The sequence below is a fragment of the Oncorhynchus keta genome, chromosome 9 (assembly GCF_023373465.1).
Source record: "Oncorhynchus keta strain PuntledgeMale-10-30-2019 chromosome 9, Oket_V2, whole genome shotgun sequence".
Classification (NCBI taxonomy): domain Eukaryota; kingdom Metazoa; phylum Chordata; class Actinopteri; order Salmoniformes; family Salmonidae; genus Oncorhynchus; species Oncorhynchus keta.
In genome coordinates, this window is record NC_068429.1 from 485,376 (window position 1) to 495,336 (window position 9,961).

Sequence of the window (9,961 nt, forward strand, 5' to 3'; positions counted from 1 at the left end):
GAGGCTTCTTCCCTGCTGTTATAATATACAGTATGTCATTTAGCAGAGGCTTGGGCTTCTTCCCTGCTGTTATAATATACAGTATGTCATTTAGCAGAGGCTTGGGCTTCTTCCCTGTTGTTATAATATACAGTATGTCATTTAGCAGAGGCTTCTTCCCTGCTGTTATAATATACAGTATGTCATTTAGCAGAGGCTTCGTCCCTGCTGTTATAATATACAGTATGTCATTTAGCAGAGGCTTCTTCCCTGCTGTTATAATATACAGTATGTCATTTAGCAGAGGCTTGGGCTTCTTCCCTGCTGTTATAATATACAGTATGTCATTTAGCAGAGGCTTCTTCCCTGCTGTTATAATATACAGTATGTCTTCCCTGTTGTTATAATATACAGTATGTCATTTAGCAGAGGCTTCTTCCCTGCTCTTATAATATACAGTATGTCATTTAGCAGAGGCTTCTTCCCTGCTGTTATAATATACAGTATGTCATTTAGCAGAGGCTTGGGCTTCTTCCCTGCTGTTATAATATACAGTATGTCATTTAGCAGAGGCTTGGGCTTCTTCCCTGCTGTTATAATATACAGTATGTCATTTAGCAGAGGCTTGGGCTTCTTCCCTGCTGTTATAATAACAGTATGCCCCCTCTTCTTCCTCCCCCTCTTCTTCCTCCCCCTCCCCCTCCCCTGCTTCCCCCTCTTCTTCCTCCCCCTCTTCTGCCTCCCCCTCTTCTTCCTCCCCCTCCCCTGCCTCCCCCTCTTCTTCCTCCCCCTCCCCTGCCTCCCCCTCTTCTTCCTCCCCTCCCCTGCCTCCCCCTCTCCCCCTTCCCCCTCTTCTTCCTCCCCCTCTCCCCTGCCTCCCCCTTCTTCCCCTGCCTCTGCCCCCGTTCAGAGTTAAATTGAGCATAATAATTCATTATCCACAGCAGTGGTTAACATGGTGATTAAGTGATGAGTTCATACAGTGGTTGGAGGTCAATTGGTTATTGACTGGAAACTCATGGAAGCCTCATCATGCCGCCTCCTCAAACAATGACATAATGAAGCGGACACACATTTAGAATTCGTTGTTTTATTAACCGCCTGGTGTTCTGCCACCTGCATAGGAAGATTTTATCATGGTTGCCGTGTAAACATCCAAACATTGTCATTGACAGCATCTAGACGCCACTCACCTCTCTGGCCGCAGTGTTTCTTCACGGCACGGGGTTCTTCTCGTGTTAGATTAGATCCTCTAGAGGGACGTGGCCTTTTAGTACTGTGTTGTACAGTGTTAGATTAGATCCTCTAGAGGGACGTGGCCTTTTAGTACTGTGTTGTAGTGTTAGATTAGATCCTCTAGAGGAACGTGGCCTTTTAGAACTGCGTTTTATAGTGTTAGATTAGATCCTCTAGAGGGACGTGGCCTTTTAGTACTGTGTTGTACAGTGTTAGAATAGATCCTCTAGAGGGACGTGGCCTTTTAGAACTGTGTTGTACAGTGTTAGATTAGATCCTCTAGAGGGACGTGGCCTTTTAGTACTGTGTTGTACAGTGTTAGAATAGATCCTCTAGAGGGACGTGGCCTTTTAGAACTGTGTTGTACAGTGTTAGATTAGATCCTCTAGAGGGACGTGGCCTTTTAGAACTGTGAGGTACAGTGTTAGATTAGATCCTCTAGAGGGACGTGGCCTTTTAGAACTGTGAGGTACAGTGTTAGATTAGATCCTCGAGAGGGACGTGGCCTTTTAGAACTGTGTTGTATAGTGTTAGAATAGATCCTCTAGAGGGCTTCCGGCGTGAAAGCGTCTTTTCAATAGTTATGGACCAAATAGAACACATTATTACTGTCCGGTCTCTGAAGCCATTCTGTAGGGAGAAATGATGGTCAATGTTTAGTACTTGTTGTGCTCCAGCCAATAGGCAAGGAGTGTACAAAAACCTTAAGAACACCTTCCTAATATTGAGTTGCAGCCCCCCCCCCATCAGAACAGCCTCAATTCATCGGGTCATGGACTCTACAAGGTGTCCAAAGAGTTCCACAGGGATGCTGGCCCGTGTTGACTCCAATGCTTCCCACAGTTGTGTCCAGTTGGCTGGATGTCCTTTGGGTGGTGGACCATTCTTGATCCACACGGGAAACTGTTGAGTGTGTAAAACCCAGCAGCATTGCAGTTCTTGACACACACAAACCAGTGCCCCTGTCACCTACTACCAAACACCGTTTAAAGACACATAAATCTTTCTTGCCCATTCACCCTCTGAGTGGCAAACATACACAATATATTATGTTGTCTAGAGGCTTAAAAATATATTTTTTAACCTGTCTCCTCCCCTTCATCTACATTGATTGAAGTGGATTTAACTGAAAAATTAGGCCACTTCGTAGATTGTGGACTATAGACTGGACTATCCTACCAGGTGGCGTGGCGAGAATCTGTCTCCTCACCACGCGCTCTCACCACTGGTGTCCCCCAGGGCTCTGTTCTAGGCCCTTAATTCTGGCTACTAAGTCACTGCTCTGTCACCTCACATGGTCTCTCCTATCATTTAAACAGACGACTATTAATCTTCTCCTTTCCCCCTTCTGATGACCAGGTGGCTTCTCTGCATGTCTGGCAGACATATCAGTGGGATGACGGATCACCACCACTGAACCTCAGCAAGACGGAGCTCCTCTTCCTCCCGGGGAAACTGCCCGATGATCTCGCCATCACGGTGACACCCATTGTGTCCTCCCAGAGCGCTAAAACCTGGCGTGATCCTGGACAACACCCTGACGTTCTCAACTAACATCAAGGCGGTGTCCCGTTCCTGTAGGTTCATGCTTACAACATCCGGACTATACTGCCTCACACAGGAAGCGGCGCAGGTCCTAATCCAGGCACTTGTCATCTCCGTCTTGATTACTGCAACTCGCTGTTGGCTGGGCTCCCCCTGTGCCATTAAACCCCTACAACTCATCCAGAACGCCGCAGCCCGTCCATGTTCAACCTTCCCAAGTTCTCTCACGTACCCCGCTGCCCACTGGCTTCCAGTTGAAGCATATCCGCTAAACCATGGCGCTACGGAGCTGTGAGGGGAACGGCACCTCAGTACCTCCAGGCTCTGATCAGGCCCTTAAACAAGGGCACTGCGTTCATCCACCTCTGGCCTGCTCGCCTCCCTACCACTGAGGAAGTACAGTTCCCGCTCAGCCCAGTCAAAACTGTTCGTGTCTTCCCCCAATGGTGGAACAAACTCCCTCACGACGCCAGGACAGCGGAGTCAATCACCACCTTCCGGAGACACCTGAAACCCCACCTCTTCAAGGAATACCTAGGATATTAGGGTAAGTAAGGGTAAGTAATCCTTCTCACCCCCCCCTTCTCCCCCCCAACAAGATTTAGATGCAAGTGGCTGTTCCACTGGTTGTCATAACTGTATGCACCAATTTGTAAGTCGCTCTGGATAAGAGCGTCTCTAAATGACTTAAATGTAAATGTAAATGTAAATGTATACTGCCACCTGGTGTCTTCTCGTATTAAACTGGACTATACTGCCACCTGGTGTCTTCTCATATTAAACTGGACTATACTGCCACCTGGTGTCTTCTCGTATTAAACTGGACTATACTGCCACCTGGTGTCTTCCCATATTAAACTGGACTATACTGCCACCTGGTGTCTTCCCATATTAAACTGGACTATACTGCCACCTGGTGTCCATGTTAAACTGGACTATACTGCCACCTGGTGTCCATATTAAACTGGACTATACTGCCACCTGGTGTCTTCCCATATTAAACTGGACTATACTGCCACCTGGTGTCCATGTTAAACTGGACTATACTGCCACCTGGCGTCCATATTAAACTGGACTATACTGCCACCTGGTGTCTTCTCATATTAAACTGGACTATACTGCCACCTGGTGTCTTCTCGTATTAAACTGGACTATACTGCCACCTGGTGTCTTCTCATATTAAACTGGACTATACTGCCACCTGGTGTCTTCTCATATTAAACTGGACTATACTGCCACCTGGTGTCTTCTCATATCAAACTGGACTATACTGCCACCTGGTGTCTTCTCGTATTAAACTGGACTATACTGCCACCGGGTGTCCTCTCGTATTAAACTGGACTATACTGCCACCTGGTGTCTTCTCGTATTAAACTGGACTATACTGCCACCTGGTGTCTTCTCATATTAAACTGGACTATACTGCCACCTGGTGTCTTCTCATATTAAACTGGACTATACTGCCACCTGGTGTCTTCTCATATCAAACTGGACTATACTGCCACCTGGTGTCTTCTCATATTAAACTGGACTATACTGCCACCTGGTGTCTTCTCATATCAAACTGGACTATACTGCCACCTGGTGTCCATGTTAAACTGGACTATACTGCCACCTGGTGTCCATGTTAAACTGGACTATACTGCCACCTTGTGTCCATGTTAAACTGGACTATACTGCCACCTGGTGTCCATGTTAATTTGGACTATACTGCCACCTGGTGTCCATATTAAACTGGACTATACTGCCACCTGGTGTCTTCCCATATTAAACTGGACTATACTGCCACCTGGTGTCCATGTTAAACTGGACTATACTGCCACCTTGTGTCCATGTTAAACTGGACTATACTGCCACCTGGCGTCCATATTAAACTGGACTATACTGCCACCTGGCGTCCATGTTAAACTGGACTATACTGCCACCTGGCGTCCATGTTAAACTGGACTATACTGCCACCTGGTGTCCATGTTAAACTGGACTATACTGCCACCTTGTGTCCATGTTAAACTGGACTATACTGCCACCTTGTGTCCATGTTAAACTGGACTATACTGCCACCTTGTGTCCATGTTAATTTGGACTATACTGCCACCTGGTGTCCATGTTAAACTGGACTATACTGCCACCTGGTGTCCATGTTAAACTGGACTATACTGCCACCTGGTGTCCATGTTAAACTGGACTATACTGCCACCTGGCGTCCATGTCTACTGCCTCAAGGCCCTGATGGAGAACTCCATCTCTACTTCTGGAATTCCTGTGGTTTCCCATTTTAATATTTGGGAGAAGATATATTTCCTTTCTTTCAAAAAAGCCAGAAACGAACTGAACGCTTAAATCAATTCAATCCGACCTCAATAGATGGACTAACAAGCAGAATATAATAATATAAATATAATATAATAATAAATAATAATAATAAATAATAATAATAATAAAAAATTCAAAATGTATACGCCAAGGTAAACGACTCCAGATTAAATGAACAAACTTACAAAGAAAATCACTATCCGTTCCAAACTTTAAATTGTATTTCCAGGCTCTAGCATTTCGCCCCGTCCTAAATGGTTTTCAACATGATTCTTCTGCCCCCCTGGCTGAGTAGAGAAAGAACTATGGCTTCTCCTATTGCCCTAGAAGAGGCGGTATTCACTCATATATCCCACAGGCAACGTAAACTAGGCTTTGGTCCTATTATTACTCACACAATTTCTATTGGGCTCAAAATTTTAATTCAATGTTACCCATAATCCCTTATTTTAAAATAATGCTTTGCGATATGGGGGACGGACTGTTGCATCCCCACACTGGTCCAAATGTGGAATCTGTACCGATATCATGGACAGTAATGGTTTGAGAATATTCCACAATACAAGGCAGCTTCTTTTATATTTACACCTGAGGTCAGCCATGCCGGCCTCTGGACTCAACCAAACCCAACCACCGAAACAGACAATGATGGGATTTATAAATAAATGAACCGGGCTGAAAAGGACTGACCTCTTTGATATATATAAACAACCTTTGGAAAGCTCATTTTCTAAAGCTAGCCATTAAAAAAAAAGTATGGAACCGCAGATCTATTTGAATCTGAACCACACTGGAACAGAATATGGAAAAATATGACCTTGGCGTCACGTAATCCGAACCATCAATTTATACATTTTAAATTATTTCAGACTATTTTACACCAAAGAAATGTTTTGTGAATAATTTTGGCCCCAACTAAATCAGGTTCCTTCATATTATATGAGAGTGGCTTGTAGTTTTTTCATTACATTTTTACCTTACCTTTATTTAACTAGGCAAGTCATTTAAAAACAAATTCTTATTTACAATGACAGCCTACCTCGGCCTACCCCGGCCTACCTCGGCCTACCTCGGCCTACCCCGGCCTACCTCGGCCTACCCCGGCCTACCTCGGCCTACCTCGGCCTACCCCGGCCTACCTCGGCCTACCCCGGCCTACCTCGGCCTACCTCGGCCTACCCCGGCCTACCCCGGCCTACCTCGGCCTACCTCGGCCTACCTCGGCCTACCTCGGCCTACCCCGGCCTACCTCGGCCTACCCCGGCCTACCTCGGCCTACCTCGGCCTACCCCGGCCAAACCCGGACAACGCTCATTTATCATTTCCCCAAAAAAAGACTATGTAAAATGTGTCCTTCAAAGCAGTAAACATCAATAGTGGTGAAAACCTAATTTCATTTATATTTGTTAAAGATAAACATGATTTATTCCTCCCATGTCTTGATTATAATTGATTTTTTGTTTATATAAAAAAAAAAAAAAAAAATTCTCCCCCAAAATAAATTGTGCTCGGGGCGGCAGGGTAGCCTAGTGGTTAGAGCGTTGGACTAGTAACCGAAAGGTTGCAAGTTCAAATCCCCGAACTGACAAGGTACAAATCTGTCGTTCTGCCCCCGAACTAGGCAAGTCAGTTAAGAACAAATTCTCATTTTCAATGACGGAACAGTGGGTTAAATGCCTGTTCGCTGCCGCCCCAAATATAAGTCATGAATCATGAAATAATAAAAGTCTTATCATTTCAAACTGATAGCTGTCACTAACAATTTTACATGTAGAATCCACGTTTAGAGAGTAAGTTAAAAAGTAAGTTTCTCTAAGAATGTTTTCAAAGATACTCCAACACCATCATTCAGTTTACCGATGACACAACCGTGGTAGGCCTGATCAACAATGAGACAGCCTGTAGGGAAGAAGTCAGAGACCTGGCCGTGTGGTGCCAGGACAACAACCTCTCCCTCAACGTGATCAAGATAAAGGAGATGATTGTGGACTACAGGAAAAGGAGGACCGAGAACGCCCCCATTCTCATCAACGTGGCTGAAGTGGAGCAGGTTGAGAGCTTCAAGTTCCTTGGTGTCCACATCACCGACAAACTAACATGGTGCAAACACACCAAGACAGTTGTGAAGAGGGCACGACAAAACCTATTCCCCCTCAGGAGACTGAAAAGATTTGGCATGGGTCCTCAGATGCTCAAAAGGTTCTACAGCTGCGCCATCGAGAGCATCCTGACTAGTTGCATCACTGCCTGATATGGCAACTGCTCGGCCTCCGACCGTAAGCCACTACAGAGGGTAGTGTGTACGGCCCAGTACATCACTGGGGACATGCTGCGTCAGAGGAAGGCCCTAAAAATTGTCAAAGACTCCAGCCACCCCAGTCATAGACTGTTCTCTCTGCTACCGCACGGCAAGCGGTACCGGAGCACCAAAAGGCTTCTTAACAGCTTCTACCCCGAAGCCATAAGTCTCCTGAACAGCTAATCAAATGGCTCCCCAAACTATTTGTATTGCTGCCCCCCCCCCCTTTTTACACTGCTGCTACTCTCTGTTTATTATCTATGCAGTCACTTCACTTTATCTTTTCTTAAAACTGCATTGTTGGTTAATAAGGGATTGTAAGTAACACCTGCTGTATTCAGCATTTCACTGTAAGGTCTACTACACCTGTTGTATTCAGCATTTCACTGTAAGGTCTACTACACCTGTTGTATTCATCATTTCACTGTGAGGTCTACTACACCTGTTGTAATCAGCATTTCACTGTGAGGTCTACTACACCTGTTGTATTCAGCATTTCACTGTAAGGTCTACTACACCTGTTGTATTCAGCATTTCACTGTAAGGTCTACTACACCTGTTGTATTCAGCATTTCACTGTAAGGTCTACTACACCTGTTGTATTCAGCATTTCACTGTGAGGTCTACTACACCTGTTGTATTCATCATTTCACTGTGAGGTCTACTACACCTGTTGTATTCAGCATTTCACTGTAAGGTCTACTACACCTGTTGTATTCAGCATTTCACTGTAAGGTCTACTACACCTGTTGTATTCAGCATTTCACTGTAAGGTCTACTACACCTGTTGTATTCAGCATTTCACTGTAAGGTCTACTACACCTGTTGTATTCAGCATTTCACTGTGAGGTCTACTACACCTGTTGTATTCAGCATTTCACTGTAAGGTCTACTACACCTGTTGTATTCAGCATTTCACTGTAAGGTCTACTACACCTGTTGTATTCAGCATTTCACTGTGAGGTCTACTACACCTGTTGTATTCAGCATTTCACTGTGAGGTCTACTACACCTGTTGTATTCAGCATTTCACTGTAAGGTCTACTACACCTGTTGTATTCAGCATTTCACTGTAAGGTCTACTACACCTGTTGTATTCAGCATTTCACTGTAAGGTCTACTACACCTGTTGTATTCAGCATTTCACTGTAAGGTCTACTACACCTGTTGTATTCAACATTTCACTGTAAGGTCTACTACACCTGTTGTATTCAGCATTTCACTGTAAGGTCTACTACACCTGTTGTATTCAGCATTTCACTGTGAGGTCTACTACACCTGTTGTATTCAGCATTTCACTGTGAGGTCTACTACACCTGTTGTATTCAGCATTTCACTGTGAGGTCTACTACACCTGTTGTATTCAGCATTTCACTGTGAGGTCTACTACACCTGTTGTATTCAGCATTTCACTGTGAGGTCTACTACACCTGTTGTATTCAGCATTTCACTGTAAAGTCTACTACACCTGTTGTATTCAGCATTTCACTGTAAAGTCTACTACACCTGTTGTATTCAGCATTTCACTGTGAGGTCTACTACACCTGTTGTATTCAGCATTTCACTGTAAGGTCTACTACACCTGTTGTATTCAGCATTTCACTGTAAGGTCTACTACACCTGTTGTATTCAGCATTTCACTGTAAGGTCTACTACACCTGTTGTATTCAGCATTTCACTGTAAGGTCTACTACACCTGTTGTATTCAGCATTTCACTGTAAGGTCTACTACACCTGTTGTATTCAGCATTTCACTGTAAGGTCTACTACACCTGTTGTATTCAGCATTTCACTGTGGTCTACTACACCTGTTGTATTCAGCATTTCACTGTAAAGTCTACTACACCTGTTGTATTCAGCATTTCACTGTGAGGTCTACTACACCTGTTGTATTCAGCATTTCACTGTGAGGTCTACTACACCTGTTGTATTCAGCATTTCACTGTAAGGTCTACTACACGTGTTGTATTCAGCATTTCACTGTAAGGTCTACTACACCTGTTGTATTCAGCATTTCACTGTGAGGTCTACTACACCTGTTGTATTCAGCATTTCACTGTAAAGTCTACTACATCTGTTGTATTCAGCATTTCACTGTAAAGTCTACTACACCTGTTGTATTCAGCATTTCACTGTAAGGTCTACTACACCTGTTGTATTCAGCATTTCACTGTGAGGTCTACTACACCTGTTGTATTCAGTATTTCACTGTGAGGTCTACTACACCTGTTGTATTCAGCATTTCACTGTAAGGTCTAACACCTGTTGTATTCAGCATTTCACTGTAAAGTCTACTACACCTGTTGTATTCAGCATTTCACTGTGAGGTCTACTACACCTGTTGTATTCAGCATTTCACTGTAAGGTCTACTACACCTGCTGTATTCGGTATTTCACTGTTATGTCTACTACACCTGTTGTATTCTTTCCTCGTTGATATTATTCCACCGTAATCCTCACACATTAGAATTAGATTACAGCCTCGAACATTTTTCCTACTTTTTGTTAGATTAAGTTAACCAATTAGTTAAATAAATAAATGAGTTAACCAATTAGTTAAATTAATAAATTAGTTAACCAGTTAAGTCA